The 19,421-nt window shown below is 45.6% G+C and overlaps 1 protein-coding gene across 7 annotated transcripts in view; it reads right to left on the bottom strand.

Moving 5' to 3' along the window:
* The window catches only part of LOC123000541 (focal adhesion kinase 1-like), a 96,120-nt gene that overhangs the window by 54,788 nt on the left and 21,911 nt on the right, over positions 1-19,421 (bottom strand). For 4 of the 7 annotated variants that reach the window (XR_008959466.1, XR_008959464.1, XR_008959465.1 and 1 more), the window contains 2 exons: positions 19,258-19,374; positions 16,041-16,138 (listed from right to left, as the gene is read on the bottom strand). The gene's annotated coding sequence lies outside the window, so the exon portion shown is untranslated. The other 3 variants (XR_007188561.2, XM_057312805.1, XM_057312806.1) reach the window with 2 other exon arrangements.

The following is a 19,421-nucleotide window of genomic DNA, read 5'->3' as shown; positions in this document are numbered from 1 at the left end:
GACACCCGCCAATCCGAGGACGGTCCACGGACTAGCAGCACAGGCATCCTATCATCAAGAGGCTGTAAGAGCCCTACCACAAACCTACTTAAGAAGAGTCTGTGCTTTAGAGACGCCTGGGGGGGGCTCAGTTGGTGAAACATCTGCCTTTGGCTCAGGTCATGGTCCCGGGGTCCTGGGATCGAGCCTAGAGTCAGGTGCCCTGCTCGGCGAGCTGCTTCTGCCTCTCCCCTCTACTCGTGCTCTCGCTTGTGCGCTTACTCTCTCCAATAAATAAAATCTTAAAAAAAAAAAAAAAAAGAATCTGTACTTCAACAAAACTACCATGAGATCCCTATGCAAGTTTTGTCTGGGAGCCACAACATTAGGTACCTGTATCAAAACAAAGAAACGTTCTAATTTTCTTTACTGTATTTATTTACTTCCCACCTACTCATTCATCCCCTCGCCCCAACCAAAACGTATTATAGTAGACTATAAGGTGCTTTCCTGGGCATCAGGGTATCAGGACAGACTGATACTAGGAAAGAGACAGACTGGTCATCAGGACAGAGCAGGACACAGGAAATAGCCCCTGCCCCTATGGCCCTTATAAGAAAGACCAGCACAGACAAGTACATGAAGAACATGGTGTTAGGGGTGATGCCGGGAAAACAGGTACCGCCCAGACATGGGGCATGGTCGAGTTCCTAGAATATGAGTTCCAAGCCGGGATCTTGAGAATGGGTACGTCTAAAGTTACACCCAACAAAAGACATGGCTGCAGGTGTACGTTAGTGATCCAGGGAGTCAATGCAAAGGTCAACACGGCTTTAATTCAAACAGCAGAGAAGCTAGACAAGGCCCAGCTCCAGAGGCAGGTGGGGAGCCTGAACGGTCTTAGGATATGCACCTGGGCAGCAATTAAGCCCATACAGACCAATCTGAAAGCTTCTGTTATAATCCTGACAGCACTAACTATGGCCCAAGAAGTGGAAAGATTTGAGAGCTATAAAAAAATCAAGAGGACAGGGAGTGACTAGATTGCCCACATACAATTAAAGGAAAGTCAGCAACCATTTTTCTTGCTCAGGTAACTGAGTGGAAAAGTGATACCATTCCATGGAGATATAGAACACAAGAGGGGCAGAAACTGTCAGAGGAATGAGGATGAGCAAGAAACAGAAGAGTTACTTCGGTTTGGTATTTGTTACTGGGAACAATACAGCCCCACATGCCTGAATTCATGCGAATAGAGATGCTTCCTGCCTGGAGTCAAGGAGTGGGGAGCAGGGAGCTGGACTTCTGGAAGCTTACTCTGGGAAAGGGAATAAGGCTTGGTGGACCCCATCTGCTCTCAGGCTGGGGGGTGAAGGGGGAGGCATCTGATATTCTGACTGGGGCACTTTGAAGTCTTTCAAAAAAACCCTATAATTTCACAGCTATAACAGAGTCTTTGTACTCCTAAGAAAGAGACGTAAATTTACCTTTGGGAAAATATTTCCATAGGTTCTTTCTTTGGCGAGCATTTTGCAAAAGCAAAACAGCATAATGACAAAGACTCCCAATGTGGAGTTAAACTGCTGTGCCTAATAAAAGAGCAATTTCCCTACTATACAAACACTGACCTGGACCTCATCATGGCAAAAGCTGCTCCTGAGACAGGAAGGTTTGCATCTAGACTCAGGGCTTCCAGAGGTTTCTGTAGGTAATTGTTGATGCAACACTACCATGCCAGGACTGTTCTAAAAACTTAAAAATGAAATAATTTAATCCTCATAATAACCTTATTTTGGGGGGCGCCTGGGTGGCTCAGTAAGTTAAGTGTCTGCCTTCGGCTCAGGTCATGATCCAGGGTTCTGGGATCAAGTCCCACATCGGCAAGGAGCCTGCTTCTCCCTCTGCCTGTCCCTCCCCCTGCTTGGGTTCTCTCTCTCTCTGACAAAATAAATAAAATCTTAAAAACAAAACAAAGCAAAAGACGTTCTTTTTCCCCACCTTCCACATGTGGGAACAGAGAGAAGTGACCCGCCCAAGGCCACATGCCTCCTACATGAGCCTCACAGCCAGGCAGTCTACCTCAAGACTGGGCTCTTGCTTGCCAAGCCCTGCTGCTGCTGGATTCCCATCCTCTCTTGAAAACACGGTCACTGGCGGGTCTCACTCCTGCGTGGCAACACACAGTGGAGTGGCAACAGGTATTCGCCCATCATGTTGTTACCACACACCCCTGTCCTGGGCCAAGGGTCAGCTGGATATGGTATTGCTACTGCCCGCTTTTCCATGGCCACAATGCTTCATGTAGTCATCCAGCCATGCCTGTCCCCCAGGGGCAAATGAATGTGCCACACCACCCTTAGATTAGTTAAGTTGAAAATACTTACTTTACCAAATACTAGGCTAGGCACTGGAACAGATGTGTGGATATATATATGACCCTACCCTGCAGAGCTCTCAGCCTAGTCAAGGGAGATACACACATGTGGCTAATTAGAACTGTAATAAATACTACTAAAAAATGGCAAGAGTAGGAAGAGTTGTAAAGGAAGAGACCTCACCCCTTCCACAGTTAGAACGTCACAGCTGCACAGGTGCCGCAAGGCCGCAAGGAGGCTGTCTTGCCACGGGAAGGGCGGAGGAGGAGAGGCCCAAGGGGTAGCCACGGGGCTTCAGTATCCAGGAACCTGCAATCTGGAAACGCTTACCCTTTGCTTCCAGAAAATGTCCTTGTATCAGATCTTTGATGATTTAATCCTTTTGTCTCTTTCTACAACTCTTATTATTTGGATGTTGGACCTTCTCAACTCATCATCCTACTTGCTTTCTTTTCTCCCTCATTTTTCTTTCCTACACATGTTCTGAGAGATATCTTCCACATTATTTCCCACTGCTCTTACTGAGTTTATGTCTACTTTGGTGCTTTCAATTTTCCTCTTCTTTGAATGCACTTTTTGAAAGAATTCTAGGGGTGCCTGGGTGACGCAGCTGGTTAAAGCATCTGACTCTTGGTTTTGGCTCAGGTCGTGATCTCAGGGCTGTCGGAGCGAGCCCTGCGTCAGGCTCTGCGCCCAGCAGCAGAGTCTGCTTGGGACTCTCTCCACCTCTCCCTTTGCCAACCCCCCAAAAATAAATAAATAAATCTTAAAAAGAAAAAAAAAAAGGATTCTGTTGGTCTTTCATGGATGCAGTTCTACTGACATTTAAATTTTTTATCTTCTTTTAGCTTCTTTCTGCTTGTGGTTTCCTCTTTGTTACTCAAAACTGTTGTCTCTCTCTGTTTTGGCTTCACATTTTGAAAGCAAAGGCTGTCTTTATTTTTTTTATCGAAATATAATTGGCATACAACATATTAGTATTAGGTGTACATGTAATGATTCGACATTTGTATACAATATGAAATGATCACCATAACAAGTCTAGTTACCACTTGTCACCATAAAAAGTCACCCAAAAAAAGAACTTTTTTCTTGTGATGAGAGTTTTTAAGATTTACTCTCTCGGCATCTTTCAGGTATACACTACAATATTATCAACTACAGGGAGCATGCTGTACGTTATAGCCCCACAACTTGTTGATAACTGGAATTCTGTACCTCTTGACCCCCTCACCCATTTCGCCCACCCCTCCAAGCCCCCCTTGAGCAACCACCGTTCTTTTCTCTGTATCTAGTTTTATTTGTTCGTTTGTTTTGGGTTTTTTGGTTCCACTCGTTACTGAGATCACAAGGTATTTGTCTTTCTCTGAAAGATTAGTCTTATTTCATGTAGCATAATGTCCTCACAATCCATCCCATGTTCTTGCAAATGGCAAGATTTCATTTTAATGGCGGAATAATACTCCACGGTATGTATTTATATGTGTGTGTACGAACGCACACACAATCTTCTCCACCTATTCACTCATTAATGGTCACTTGGGTTGCTTCCATGTCTTGGCTATTGGAAATAATCCTGTAGTACACATATATCTGTTCAAATTAGTATTTTCACTTTCTTTGGATAAATACCTCATAGTGAAACAGCTGGATCATATGGTTAATTCTACTTTTAATTTCTTGAGGAACTTCCATACTGTCTCCACAGTGGCTGCACCAGTTTGTATTCCCACCAGCAGTGCATGAGGGCGCCTTTCTCTCCACATCCTCAGCAACACTTGTTATTCTCGTCTTCGTGATCACAGCCATTCTGACAGGTGTGAGGTGATACCTCACGGTCATTTTGATTCGCATTTCCCTGACAATGAATGATGCTGGGCATATTTTCACGTATCTGTTGGCCATCCGGATGTCCTCTTTGGAGAAATGTCTACTCAGATCCTCTGCCCATTTTTTTCAACACTTTTTTTTTTGGTATCGAGTTGTATGAGTTGCTTATATATTTTAAATATTAGTCCTTTATTAGATATATGATTTACAAATATTTTCTCCCATTCTTCAGGCTGCCCTTTTCTTGCCCTTTGGTTGATGGTTTCCTTTGCTGCACAGAAAATTTTAGTTTGGTGTTCTCCCACTTGTTTCTTCTTGCTGTGCTGCAGAGGCTGTCTTTAAACACCTGCTTGTCGAGGAGCCCTGTACATGCGGGCGACCTGATGATCTCTGCACTGAGCAGAGAATCAGCTGCTTGGCTAGAGGCCCCAGAACGTTAGTCTGCCTTTTCTCTTGGACCAGTCTCCTTATAAAAGAACGTTTCCATCTCCTGCTAGGATCAGGTAAAAGACTCCTCACAGGATTCTGGGAGCCAAAGAGAAAGAAAGCGTGGCTAACTTCACTTAATCCCCAATTTTGAGTGCAAGAATGCAATTTCCAGGGGCGCCTGCATGGCACAGAGTTAAGTTAAGCGTCTGCCTTCGGCTCAGGGCGTGATCCCGGCATTATGGGATCGAGCCCCACATCAGGCTCCTCTGCTATGAGCCTGCTTCTTCCTCTCCCGCTCCCCCTGCTTGTGTTCCCTCTCTCGCTGGCTGTCTCTATCTCTGTCAAATAAATAAATAAAATATTAAAAAAAAAAAAGAATGCAATTTCCATAGTAAAACTGTTAACAACCCACAATGGGGAAAATAATGTACTACAATAGCATTTCAACTATTATGGCTTTGACGACTTTCAGTGGTTAGGCAGGCACATCCCTTGGATTATCAAGACTATTAAAGCATCTCTGCCTTGAGCCATCCATTTACTTTCTATGGGCAAGACACCCTAGAGATTATAGGACACCTAAAACTTCACCTAAATCACACAAATAAACCTTTAAAAGAATGAGCCCAATCTAGTCCCTGAGCCTATAACTGAAGAAGGCTGTGAATTCTACCGAAGAGACAAGTCTCAGTGACGGTTCCAGAGGCCGTGACGTCCGAGCAAGATCCCGACTGAGAAGCAGTGCGTGTTACTAATGTTAAAGACTATACCTGCCTCCCCCGCTCCCAACAAGTGACTCTTAAATTATTAGAGGCTCCTTGTCTGCAGAGCACAAGCAGTAACACCCACCATCCTAGAGGAGATAATGAAGGTAGAGTGCTTATTACCAAGATATATTAGAGACAATGTCAGCATCCAATCCGTGGCAGCAGTGCTTAGGAGGGATAACCTGAATTCTCTAGGCCGATGAAAGGGAAATGCTAAGATTGTTTTCAAAATGGAAAGCCTAAAAGGCCCCCCCCATTTAATACTTCAAAAGTCCCATCATAGCCCTAAAAAGCATCTTTCCTGCCACACTTCAAAGCTTTATGAATCCTTGTCAAAAAAAGAAAACAACAGACTATCATTCCCACTATAATACTATCTGGTATGTTTGAAATCTGTAATTAAACCCAATGACCAAATGAAGCACAAGTGTTCCAAGGATTTTCCGCTAAACCTTGCCCTATAAAAAGACAATATGCATTTTTCTAAACTGAAAATATACCAGCAGTACACCATTCCATCATGATCTTACATAAAAGTTAAAACAAACAGAATACCCGACAGTCTGATATTATCTTCTCAATGATTCTGTCAACTTTACAATAGGTAAGATTTTCACAGTAGAAAAGTAAAGTTAGTATATGATATTCTGGAAGTATTTTGTTTCTCTTAAAAAAATTTTAAATGGTTAACAAAACAGACCTTGGGGGAAATACAACATACGGCCTCATCCTGCTTAACAAGGTCCTAAGTTTTTTCCTTGGTTTTTGTTTGTTTGCTTTTAATATAAGACAGACTACGTATATCTTTCAATACAACATTTTTCTGGCCAACATAAATATAAGGAAAGTTTATATTCACATCCCCTAAACTCATTACATAACATTAAACAAGACTGTGTGAAAAAGTCTCAAGCTGCAATCCAAATAAAATCTGCAGGTCACTGAAACTACCTACAGTCTGAAAAGCAAGGTGTCCGAAAATCAGGGGAACCCTCCCTGTGGAAGTGACTGCTGCAGAGCTCTTTCTTCCGGCAACATCCTGACACCTCTCCCAGCACCGCACAGAGACATTACAGTATAAGCGATGGGGGTGTAAACACAGCTCCGGTCTGAAATGTTTCCACCTGCAGCATCAGCCACTGACGGAAGCTCATCAGATGTTCCCAGCAGCAGAGCCACACAGAAGGAAGCACTGGGCCTCTCTGGCACCCGCTCCAGTCCGACTCTGCAGGAGCCGCCCTTCATCCCCTGAATCCCTGCCCAGCGGCTCTCGGCCCCCTTCCTCAACATTCAAGCCTCAATTCTTCTCCTTGCTCCCTGGTTCTAGGAAATGGTTTCCTTTTCTGTTATAAGTTTTTGTCTGCATTTTTTTCTAACAAATTCCTTTAACGCTGTACCACTTTATTACACGTGTAATATTAGGGTATTTTTAAGCATTTAAAATCTCGTATCTCAGATTTTATATATACTCTTTTCCCTGGGCTTTAGGAACCTGGCTTAAGATACCGTGTTGATGCGTCTGATCTTCCCTTTCCAAACTGAGCACAATGCCAGACCTCCAGAGCTGCATCGCTGCGTGGGGGCTGCACACACGGTCCAATTCTGCTAGTCTGGACTGGAGCCTAACGTGTGAGATGCACAAATCCCGAGCGCAGAGCTCCACGGCTTTCTACATGAGCACACGCATACATGCGTGTGTGCATCCCCATCCCTGGAATACAACTACACAAGACATAACACATTCCTGTTGCTGCTTTACAGCCCTTTGTGACTAGTACCTCGCCACCAAATGGGACTAAGACTCCCAGTACTGCCACGAGAGATTAGTGTCCCTAACTTTACATACACTTGTCATGCAAACGGAAACGTAAGGGGACACCTCCCAGCTTGTTCTATGAGAATGGCGGTACTTGAAATGAGAGCACCGCAAAAAGGTCACAAGAAAAAAAATGACAGATTGATACCCCCACGCAAATAGATACAGATTTCCTAAACAAAATATTGCCTATCTATCTAACAATATATAAAAGGATAATACAACATGATCAAGTGGGATTTACCTCAGAAATGCAAGGCTGATTCAACAATCGAAACGTAATTCACCCATTATTTTATAAAACAGAAAATTTCTACAAGCAATTCAATACACACCGAAAAAGCACTTGACAAAATGCAACACCCTCTCATGATTTAAAAACAAAAACAAAAACACAACACCTCTCAGAAAACCAGGAGTTAAAAGGAAAATTTTTACATTCAACGGAGGACCTCTACCAAAACAAAGACAAAACGAGGACTAAACCCTACTCGACACTGAGAACTTGCTCCCTGAGGCCAGCACATGACAAGAACACTGTAATGAAGGTGCCGGTCAAGGCGAGAGGGCAAGACAGAGAAATAAAAGACATAAAGATTGGACAGAAAAGGTTATTTTCAGATTACACGAGCATAGATTTCTTTGGATTTTCTACTTGCTCCAGTAAACCACCAGAACCAATAAGTGAATTTATATTAAGGCCACGAGATAAACGAACAAGATGAACCACTGCCACACATAAGCCAAGCGCTGCCCCTTACAACAGCGTTGGAACAGCACGAAGCCCTCCAAACTGAGACGTACCGCACACAACTGAGGGAGCTCACAGACCTCGCTACCTGGACAGGTTGACCAGAAGTCACACTATTGTTCACAGGCCAGTTCGCCCAAATCGATGCACAGATGTGACAGGGCCCCAGGTGAAACAGAAGGGAACCCGAAGCCTGTCAGCTCCGGAAGCTGCTGTCACTGGCAAGGCACCGCCCCCTGACCAAAGACTCCGCCGCAGACTGTGCGCAGAGGGCGACACGGACACACACACACCAGAGCATCAGAGCACAGGAAAGAAGCCAACGGCACGCTGGTCTTCACGCTCAAAGGAAAAACTTACCACCACTGCTTGGTTTTCAACATCAAACTCCTATAAAACATTTAGAATAGGACTCATTTTCTACAACTTTTCAGGAAGAAAGGTATAGAAATGCCGACGTGTATCATCTGAAGAAGGTAAAGAAGATAATGTAGACGGGCATATAAACCTCCGCTCCGGGAGCTAGTCAATCACACTACCATTTATACAAATATTACTCAAAGGCAAAACAAAACCACTCAGTGATAATTGTTTCAAAATGGATTTTTCTCTTTAACTGGAAACAGATAAAGTTATGAAATACAGAAAACTGTTAAATTTACAATAAATTCCTAATAGTTTGAACAATTACAGATGAATTTGAAAGGAAAGATTTGTGAAACCTGCTTTAAAAACTCAGTGTCACTAACCATTCAGGCACTACAAAGAAGTTTTTTAATTTTCACAAAAACCTCCATGACCCTTCTCATCTGCCTCTAGTGATCTGAACCTCTGTCTCTGCAAGCAGACAAGGTGACTAAATCCATCAATCTACTCATCGGCTCACTACAGGAGTCTAGCAGTGTGAGGCCCTGGGGGTGCAGCATTAATCTGGAATGAGCAGTTCCTTGCCTGGTGGGGGGCGGTGCATTTCACTGCAGGACAGCAAACAGTGCAAACAAGTAGACCCCAGAGTGTGCCGGCTGGTGAGAAGGGCGAGTAGGAGCGGGCGCCGGGACAGATGGGGACAGTGGTGCCGGGAGGAGGGTGATCGGGGGGACGACACACTCTACGGGTTCATATAATTACTGCTCAACCAGGAGACTGCGGGCGGGGGCCATGACAGACGGACGGAAGCCTGCGATAAAGCATCAGCTGGTGCACACATTTCCTGGCGCGCGCTACGTGAAACGAAAGGTCCTACGTGAAACAAAAAGCTCTAAAACTGCACATGAAAAGAACACGGGGAAACCAGCAGCTTCTTCTCCAAACACAATGAGGAAAGTGAAACAATCTGAGAGACAAATTATAATACCCACCATATTATTTCTGTGCATGAGGAAGTTGATGTTAATAATATCCAAACTAGGGCTGAAAGGGGGCTCACTGTACTCTCTCGGTTAAGACCTCAGAAGCAAAGGTGAGCCCTTCACGGAGAACACACTGGCCAGGCTGTGCTCCCGTCTCTGTCCAAGCACTGCCCTACTGCGGTGCTCCACCCTGCACCATGTGTTCAGTCCCCTAGCCCAGCCCGCCTCTTTGCAGCACCAGAAAGGCCTACTTAACACGAACTCCCCTCTTCTGTACACCTACCACATGCTGGGGGCGCAAGCACATTCCACTGACGCTTACCAACAATTCGGATTGACAAGGAAAGGAGCACACACTAGGAATCTAAGCTAGAATGGCTTGGTGGTTTCCAGGGTGTCCCCAGGTACAGGGGAAAGGCACTGGTGACCAGGCAGCGGGGGACAGAGGTAGACAAGGTGTGCAAAGCCAAATGGTGGGTGAGCCTCCCAGGAAAAGAGAGAACAGTGTCAAGTGGGTGGACAGGGATAAGACAAAAAGGCTGGAACCACACCTGGGGAGCACAGATCTTTAGGGGCAGGGTAAAGGCTTACAAGAGCCCCGCCCTCACCCCTTAGAGACAGTGGGCGGAGGAGCAAGCCTTCCCTACTCACCTCTCTCCACGAACCTTAACGCAGCCTCCAACTATAATCAGCAGGAAAGCCCATGTTTGCCTAAACACTCCACACACAAGTTCATTTCCCAGTGCCTTTGCCCCCAGAATTCCTACAGTATGGAAGACTCTCCCCACCGTCTCCACCGGCATGAAACAGCACCTCCTTTAGAAAAATGCCCCAGATTTCAACAATTCGGGATTTTTTTCACTCAACAATCACTGAGTGCTGATAACATGTCAGATCACATGGATTCAAAAAGCAGTAACGTTAGAACCTGGCCCACGAGAACTGACAACCAAGGAAGTGAGACAAGCAAATAAAGAAAGTTGAATGAGTTACCAGCTAAGCCTGTGTGTGCAGAGCTGATGCACAAAGATGCCAAAGCCCAGCCCTGTGGTCCAAATGAGAGAGAGGGAGACAGGCAGACACACACACACACACACACACACACACACACACACAGCCATGCCCTAGGGCAGAACCCTCAAAGTTTCCCCTTTAAAAAGAATGAATGTTCCAAGCAGAAAAGCAGGAGAAACAAAAGCATAACGGGGGGGGGGGGGTGGCATGAAGAGGCACCAGCCGGCAGTGCTGAGGCTGGAGCCCATCAGAGCCGAGCTGAGGGCGAGGCCCGTGCAGAGGAGGCAGTGTCTCACAACATCGCTGGCATCAGGGCAAGCGGGGGACAGACTGGAGCTCAGCATTCATTCTCACTGAGGGGCTACTGAGTGCCAGGCACCACGAGCTGTTGCCTCATGCTGGGCACTCATAAAAACTCATCACTCTTCTGGAAAGCATTTAACACCTTTTACTGTAAACGTATAGATGTCCAGATTATTTACATAAATACAATTATAAAATAAATTCACACGCTCACATATAGATGTATTTTTAATCTGTCTTCCCCACAAGTCAATTAGCAACTTAAGCTGTCAGACCGGATGGCCACAAGCCCAGAGGAGTGGCAGAGGCCCACGGAGATTAATTCCCAGGGAAGCGATCAGGCCCTGGGAGCCCAACCGAGGCCCATCTGTTGAGAGAGCTAGAATGCGGTGTGTGCTGCTATAGGAAGAGACTCAACCACCAATCTACAAAGGCACTCCTGCACGATGACTGGCTGGGCCGCCTCAGTGACGGGATAGTCCATAAAGATGTTTCCATGAACAAATACATGGAATCAACAGTTTAAGATGATCTCTTGGATTTAAGTGTCATGATATATTCTTTGCTCAGGTTTTAAGAAAATATTAAAATTTATGACGGGGGACCCTGGCTGGCTCAGTCAGTAGAGTGTACGACTCTTGACCTCGGGGTTGTAAGTTTGAGCCCCACACTGGGTGTACAGATTACTTAAAAAATAAAATCTTTCAAAAAATAAAAAATTTATGACAGATGTTAACGATCTGAATGTCACATTTTCCATGGAAATCTATTTAAAGGTCTTAAAGGAAGAGTCAGTAACTAAGTTAACATGTACCACCTAGCGAGACGCCACAATACAGGCTTTGTAGGTTAACAAAAAGTAACCGATCTCGTCCCGCTCTGCTTTTTCTCACTATCTCCACCCAGAATGCCTTTCCCCAACTACCGCCAGCCCCACTCACCATGCCCGGACCTGCTCCCTCAGGAGGACACCATCCCCCTCCCTCTGAGCTCCCCATCACTGTCTTCCCCATCAGGATTCTCTACCCGGTCTCGCCTGCTCCTGCAGGATCTGCCCTACGCACCTCAACCCTGCTACCATGGGAGAGTAACCTGTCCAGCATGCAAGAAAACAGATGTCCCTGGGGGTGAAGACAGAAGGAATACACATGAGCAGATGGCAAATTTTATTAAGAGGCCCTACTGTCAGGGAGAGTGAGAACTCTTAAGAATATCAAGCAAACAGAAAAAAAAAAAAAAGTGGCAACTGTTAAGCTCAAGAAAACAGGAAAACAAAAAGTGGAACTAAAAGGGAATATAATCATGCTACATTCACCAGCTCAATAGTGAGCAACATTAACAAAGTCAAAACAATTCAACAAATTATGGCTCTAAACAAAAATTGTGCTACAACTATGTGGGGGAAGATGGGAGTTCAAAATGTAACTCTGTCTAAAAGTGACGCATCGATGGCCCTGCCTCTACATAGATATTGCTGGGAACCGTGGACAGAAATGCTACAAGAAACAGATAAGCAGGATTCCAGGCAGCTCTGGGAGGCGGATGGTGGAGGCAGGACAGGAGCCCGCTGGGTTCTGCATGAATCATTCAACACTCTTTTACTTTTGAACACATGCACCAACCACCCTCTGATAGAAGTGAAATTTCTAAGTAAGAAAAAGAAACAGAATCTCTAACAGAAGCACTTCCAGCAGGACATAAGCGTTTTCCTACAACTTTTCAACCACGCTACCCCCTTTCCCCCTTCAACAGTGTCTCTCCACCCTCAGGATGCAGGGCAGCTGAGGACAGCGTGCATGGCCTGAGACCTGGCGTCAGCCTGCCGGCTCCGTACTCTTGAGAAAGCTACTGTAAGCTCTGAACCTGACCTTTCCCCGCCCGTGACATGAAGACACCACCACGGACCTCAGGGACCCGGCTGCGTTGCTCAGCACCCAGATGGTGAGTAAGTGTGAGGATGACCGTACACCCTGGACCTAAGTCACCCAGATGCAATCTGTCTCACTACCCTCTCCCCCTTCACACCACCGTCCAGGCGGGCTTTCATTCTGACCACGCCCCCACACTGCGCCGAGCACTTGCCAGAGTGTCCTCCAAGTCGCCAAACCCGAAGGCCAAACCTCAGTCCTCATCATGACCTTTCCTGACACTTCAGAGAGTTGATCACATCCTCCTCCTGGACACTTCTTCCCTTCTTCCCATGGTGCCAGTGCTTGTGGTCTTCTTCACACCTGCTCTGTGCCAAACACTGCTCATGTTCGTCCTTGAGCACTCGATGGCAGAGTGATCCGAGGCTCAGGCTTGCTTGTCTTCTCTGTGCTCACTCCCTCGGTGACCACAGACCGTCACTGCGTTTTCATGGCCACTTCCAGCTCAGACTTCTCTTCCAACCACCAAATGCCTATTTACAACTGCCTACATGACATCTCTACTTGGATCCCTAACAGAATCACAAACTTAAAACGCCTACAGTGAGCTCCCCATCTGCCCCTCTAAACCAAGTTCCACCCACAGCCTTCCCCCCATCTAGTTGCCCAGGCCAAGAGCCTTCTAGTCAACTCAACTCCTCCCCTTTGTCCTCACATGCCTTATCCAATCTGTCAGCAAATCCTACTGGTTCTACCTTTGAAATACATCCAAGGCCCAACTGCTTCTCACCACCTCCAGTTTTCCTGCTCCAATCCCAGCCTCCGCTGCCGCTCACCTGGTTCCCTGAACAGCGTGCCGACAATCTCCTGGTTGTCCTCTACTCTCCCCCACCCTCCAACCCCCACCACCAGTGTCTATTCCCAACACACTAGCCTTTCAAACCTCAGCCGAATCTCAGGGCTCAACACTGAGGGAGGGACAGCTGCCCTCCGGAGCCGACAGCCAGCACCGCCTTACCCTAGCGACTCTTTGTTTGGACAAACAGCCCCAGAACCTCACAGTTCAATCTATGTCGATTGTTCTCAGCTGCCCTGACGCTAAATAAGCTATCTTTATTCACCAAATGGGGGGTTTCAGATGGGTCTCCGGGCAACCTTCTTTTCTGTCTACTGCCTCCCCACACCCCATTAACCCTGAAAATAATCTCCATACATATTTCAGCAATTCAACTCCTCCAAAACTTTGCTTTGCTTTCCTAGAATTCTGATTGTAAAACACCTCCATCCCAAGTTCTGCCTTAAGAATGCAACACCCCAAAACAAATCAAGAACCAAGAACCTGATCCATCCTGCAGGGGCTCAAGTGGACCAGGGCACTCAGGTACATCAAGGGCCCCGGATCTCAGAGGAACACCATTAAGTCGATGCTGTACAAAGCCAGGCTTACTCGTGTGGCCTCACCAGTTGTCCAGAATTGGGGGAAACAATTATAGAAACACTGGTTATAAGGTATTTTTCCTGGGTTTACATATTTTCAAACGGGGGGGAGGGGAGGGGAGGGCCAAACTAGAAGCAGCAGATTATATCTCGGTGTTCAAAGTTCCAGTGAGCCAAGAACGGGCTCTCAGTTCCCTGTCAGGCCTTCGTTCCACTGCACATCCCATTAAGAAGAAAAATTTTGTGTAACTTCTGCTAAATATGAAACTGTCTTGGGCTCTACCATGACGAACGATTTTTAATAGCTAATGCTGATGAAAAGTTATACTTGATATTCTCCCTCTTGTTTGGATCCACTAAGAAAAGAGAACTTATTTTGTGGCAAGCATTAAACACTACTTCATCCAGCATTTAGTGAAAACTACCCATGGGTCAAGCAGAAAACATGCAGAAACGAAATAACAAAATCTTTGCTCTTAAAGATGCAGAAACAGACTTGTACCCAATAAATATAGCCCACTGTTACAGGAAGAAACATTGAAATGTGCAGGGAGGGTGGGGAGGAGACAAGGGATGTAAACAGCTGGGCATGGCCTTCTCCAAAAGACAGCAGAGTCACACCTGGCACAGCACACAGAACAGGTGCCTCTCATAGCCAAGAAAGGGTAGAAGGAATCAGAAAAAAGGAGCAAGACTTCCAGGCCTTACTTGGAAACTGAAACTTCGTGACACAATTTCCCTTCCCTTCCCTAATACCTAATCCTGGCAGAAACAAAAGTGGGTTTGGGGGAGAAAGGAGAACAAAGGAGGAAAGTGAACTGACCCCCAGAAGGAAATGGAAAAACAATCCAGGGTCCTGCCCCTTGGACATCTAAGACAAACACACTTGCCAAAGTCAAATTCAACGTAATTATAATGATTCTGAATTCTGAATCCATGAAGTCTAAGTTTATGGGGCTTTTACACCAAAGCAATGTATTGCGAAAATCTTACCAATGCTAATACCACAAGACAGATTGATGAATCTTCTATCAACGATCTGTCCTCGATTTACCACTAGGCCTACCAGAAAGAGCAGTCTTTGGAAATAAGACAAACTGGAATAGAATCTCAATTCTATAACCTCCCAACTGTGGAGTGCAGCACAAGTGCCAAGGTTACAAATTAACAAATCACAAATAACCCAATCTCTGGAGCTTAGTTTTCCTCTCATTAAAGTGGGGGAACTGCCACCGAATTGCAATTGCTAACATTTGTGAATGCTGAGCACATTTCACATTTCTTATGGCATCTTCACCACAACCCTGGGAGAGCGGTCCCATCACCAGCACCCTTTGTCAGAGGAAAGAGCTAGGTTTAAGTAGTCAGTGAAGAGGGGCGCCTGGGTGGCACAGCGGTTAAGCGTCTGCCTTCGGCTCAGGGCGTGATCCCGGCGTTATGGGATCGAGCCCCACGTCAGGCTCCTCCGCTATGAGCCTGCTTCTTCCTCTCCCAGTCCCCCTGCTTGTGTTCCCTCTCTCCCTGGCTGTCTCTATCTCTGTCAAATAAATAAATAAGATCTTAAAAAAAAAAAAAAAGTAGTCAATGAAGAGTTCGCATGGAGAGAAAGCTAGGTTTCGGTAGTTAGAGAAGAGTTAGTAAGTAAGCAGCCAAGCCAACATCTGAATCCAGAGCCCATAAGAATAAAACACGAGTAAAAAGCACAGGCTCCAAAGCCAGACTGAGTCTGAATCCCAGCTTTGCTTTTTACTAACTTAGTAACCTTTAACCTCTGTTTCAGTTATGCAAATGTGAAACGGGCAAAGTGTAGCCTCATTCAGGGGATTACTGCCAGAGACTCACCTAGGAGCTGGATGGCCCAGTGCTGACCCTGTTGGGCCACTCTTCTAGGGCACATGCTGCTACTGTCACAACTATCAGGGACAGGACTGTCATCCTGCCTGCCTCTCTCCACGCATAAAAGGCACTAAACAACTGATACTTCTTCCCTCACCTACTCTGCAAAATCAACTAGCTTTTATTTGTTTCTAGTATATGTCAAAGAAACCTTAAGACAGATGAAAGAAAAATCAAAACAAAAGGAAAAACCAAAACACAAATGTAGCAAGAGAATTATACTCACAGTTCTGAAGGCCACGATACCTCTGTGAAGAAATCAAACGTGGGTTTAAAGGAAATGCTCCCGGTTTCTCTTTCCTCTTTCCATAGTCCTCAGAGAACCTGACAAGGAGAGACAACATGCGCATTAAAACCCCCTTCCTTTCACTTCTTGAAGCTCTACTGAACTCACCCCTCAGCCAGTTCCATCACCTCCCACACAAGCCTACTGGGCAACGCCTGGGATGAGGGGTGAGAAGAGGGCACCATGTCCCTGTCTTCAAACCTATTTCTACTTAAGAAACACACAGGAAGGAGTGCCTGGGTGGCTCAGTCGTTAAGCGTGTGCCTTCGGCTCAGGGCGTGATCCCAGAGTCCTGGGATCGAGCCCCACATCAGGCTCCTACGCTGGGAGCCTGCTTCTTCCTCTCCCACTCCCCCTGCCTGTGTCTCCTCTCTCACTGGTATCTCTCTCTGTCAAATAAATAAATAAAATCTTAAAAAAAAAAAAAAAAAGAAAAGAAATACATGTCAAGCAACTGGAAACTATTCAAACATATCAAAAATCATAAATTAACAGGGTGTGGTTGGCTAATAAGTGCATGATACAATGACAGAGTATAGACATCTGTTCCACTGCCTTCCATCAAAACTATACTAAAGAGATATTTTTTAAAAATGTTCTAAACAGGGGCGCCTGGGTGGCTCAGTCTGTTAAGCATCTGCCTTCAGCTCAGGTCATGATCCCAGGGTCCAGGGATGGAGCCCCAGGTCAGGCTCCCTGCTCAACAGGGAGTCTGCTTCTCCCTCTCCCTCTGCCCCTCCCCGTTTGTGCTCTCTGCTCTCTCTCCTGTGCATACACTCACTCCCTCAAATAAGTAAATAAATAAAATCTTTTTAAAAAATGTTTGAAACAGCACAGGGAGAACTGAAAGGAGAAAAAAGCCAAGATTTTTGAAGTACTGAGGAAATCTTCTAACATGGAAGATTGAGACCCAAACAAAAAAGTAAAAAGAAGAAACCTGGAGGAGACAGAAACTATAACAGACTGAAGTAGAGTAAAGGAGGCAGCAGGCCCAAGAAAGCCAGGTCCTAATTCAGCAGTGGAACACACGGGAACCACTTCCACTTGCACAGCAGTGTCCTAGAAGACCAGAAGTGGCAGCAGCAGTGTAGACAGAACGGGGGTAAAAAAGGCATAGCCCCAAATACAGAGGAGCCGGGGAAGGCCATGGAAGCTGAAACCAGAACCTCAACCTCAAGCCAGGCACAACGTGATGCCCCCTCACTCTGAAAGAAGATGGGAGAGGGCATTCCCCGGAAAAGTAGAGGCGTCTATGGACTGAAGTCACCCTGCCCAGCTGCACTGAACAGAGCTGGACTTAATGACCGTATATACAGTGAACAGTGAATTCTCCAGCTCTCCTACAACAGACCACACACGCACACCGCTGGCTTCCAGATTCTGAAGTCAGAATTGTGCCGGAAAGAGACTGGAGAATATTTCTGGGGAATCTGATCAGCTCCAAAAGACAGATCTAAAGATACTAACCCTGGGGACCCCCAACACATGGCCCACCCAGAATACCCTGATGTAAAAGTCAAAGGGCCCCACCACGTCAGACAGGAGAAGGAAGGAAACAACCTAAAAGAAACAGAGACTATACAAACTATCAATAATATAGAGGTAAGACAACACTGCAATCAAGAAAGAAAAACAGGATGTTCTTCTAGAAAAATAGAAAAAGAGCCCTTGGAAATCTAAAGAACCTTTCTGAAATCAGAAATAATAAACTAAAGAAAAGGTTAAGTCAAACTGAAGTCATCTCCCTGAATAGAGAATAAAAAGACCCCCCCAAAAAAAAAGGCAGAAAAGGAGGAGCAAAGGAAGGAAGAAGAAGAAGAAGAAAAAGGTATTAAGATAATTACAACCTTTGCCCAGGACAGCCAAGTTCTGGATAATAAGACTTCCAGAAAAACAAAATAAGGAAAAGCAAGGGAGAAAACCTCAGCACAGTAATGCCAAAGAGTATTCCCAGAACTGAAAACTCCCAGGTACCAGAATGAAGGGACCCGCTGAATATGCAGCACAGTGGATGAAAACCGACCACACAAGGTACACCATCACGACATTTCAAAAGACTTGGACAAATTGTAAAACTCCTACAAGCTTCTAAAGATGGGAGGGGGGAAAAGTTACATACGAAGGAAAATGAGAATAGCTTCTGAATTCTAAAACAGTAACATGAAAACAAGAAGGCAATGGAGCAATCTTTGAATTTATGAACAAAAATGAATTCCAATACAGAACTCTCTACCCAGTGAAACCATCAATCAAGTTTCAATCATGCATGGTCCCAAAAGGTTTGCCTCCTAAGCATCCTATGTCAGAAAGCCCCCGGAGAAAGTCTTCCACCAAAACACGAGCATCAACAAAAAATGAGCAAGGCGTGAGCTTCCATTAGAAGGGATAAGGGAATCCCCAGGACGACGATGAAGGGAGATTCCAGAATGGTGGCTGTGCACCAGGAGAGAGGGAAACAAGTCCAAGCCGGAGCAGTGTTGCTCAAGAGGAGGGAATGCTGAAGGCTGTCTTCAACTTGTCCAAAAACACTGTACTATCTTTTTAAAGTAATTAACGCCACCAAAAGGAAGAAGTCAGTGAAGAAAGACAAAGACAAGAGTTGCCACAAACATAAAATCCAACTCTGGACAAAAGCCAAACGATGAGAACAAAGGAACATCCAGGGACAACACAATAAAAGACCGAAGGAGCAAGCAGCTCGGAAAAGAACAGAACAGAGATCTCCAGGAAACTGTCTCCCAGAAATCAAATGTGAAGAAGAGATGAGTCTGTATGACCATGAAGAAAAATTACTAAGAGGCTACTGGATGGTATGGGGAAAATAGGTCTGGGGTAGGGGGTAAATTACAATAGGTATAAAAAGGGTTAAGAATGTGGGGGACTGATGGGGCACCTGGGTGGCACAGTGGTTAAGTGTCTGCCTTCAGCTCAGGGCGTGATCCCGGCGTTATGGGATCGAGCCCCACATCAGGCTCCTCCGCTGGGAGCCTGCTTCTTCCTCTCCCACTCCCCCTGCTTGTGTTCCCTCTCTCGCTGGCTGTCTCTATCTCTGTCGAATAAATAAATAAAATCTTTAAAAAAGAAAAAAAAGTGGGGGACTGAAGAAAGATAAGTACCCGTCATAATGCCCTGGGCGCACCTCTATCACAGGACTTACCCACTGTACCATCATCACTGACTGACTTCTCTGTCTCCCTCCCTCGGCTGCAAAGACCTTTTGGAGAGGATCATTTCTCATCCAGTTATCACCCTGCAGAGTCCAGTACAACGCCTGCTACAAGAGTATACACAAAAGCAAAGGGTTTTTTGTATTTTTTTGCA

This window comes from Ursus arctos, unplaced genomic scaffold (assembly GCF_023065955.2).
Source record: "Ursus arctos isolate Adak ecotype North America unplaced genomic scaffold, UrsArc2.0 scaffold_16, whole genome shotgun sequence".
Lineage (NCBI taxonomy): Eukaryota > Metazoa > Chordata > Mammalia > Carnivora > Ursidae > Ursus > Ursus arctos.
Note: the sequence above shows the minus strand (reverse complement) of the source record. Positions and strands in the feature narration are given on the sequence as shown.